The sequence below is a fragment of the Phaethon lepturus genome, unplaced genomic scaffold (assembly GCF_000687285.1).
Source record: "Phaethon lepturus isolate BGI_N335 unplaced genomic scaffold, ASM68728v1 scaffold1875, whole genome shotgun sequence".
Classification (NCBI taxonomy): Eukaryota; Metazoa; Chordata; class Aves; order Phaethontiformes; family Phaethontidae; genus Phaethon; species Phaethon lepturus.
The window spans coordinates 1-374 of record NW_010539705.1 but is presented as its reverse complement, the minus strand read 5'-3'; positions in this window follow the sequence as shown (position 1 = coordinate 374).

The following is a 374-nucleotide window of genomic DNA, read 5'->3' as shown; positions in this document are numbered from 1 at the left end:
AACCTCTGAACATGCGCTGCCGCCATTACAGGCCAAAACAGCTCCTTACAGGCCAAAACCGCTTGGGAGCAACTCTCTGGGGCAGCTGAGCCTCAGGCTGAGGCCTGCTGACACATCCTTGTATGGTTTTAAAAGCAGATTTAACATGACACTACAGATGCTGAAGTGCCCTGACTGCACGTACTCATTTGACAGTGTCAGTATGACACGTTTCTATATGTCACTGTGTTACTTTTGCAGCCTGACCGCTGAATTGTTCCGGTGTGAAATAAACCCCACTGTTTTTTTTTTCCCCAGCACGTTACTAACACCGTCCCCGGTTAACGCCACCGGCCCGGGACGCCGAGGGACCCGTTACCGACAGGCCCCGGGCC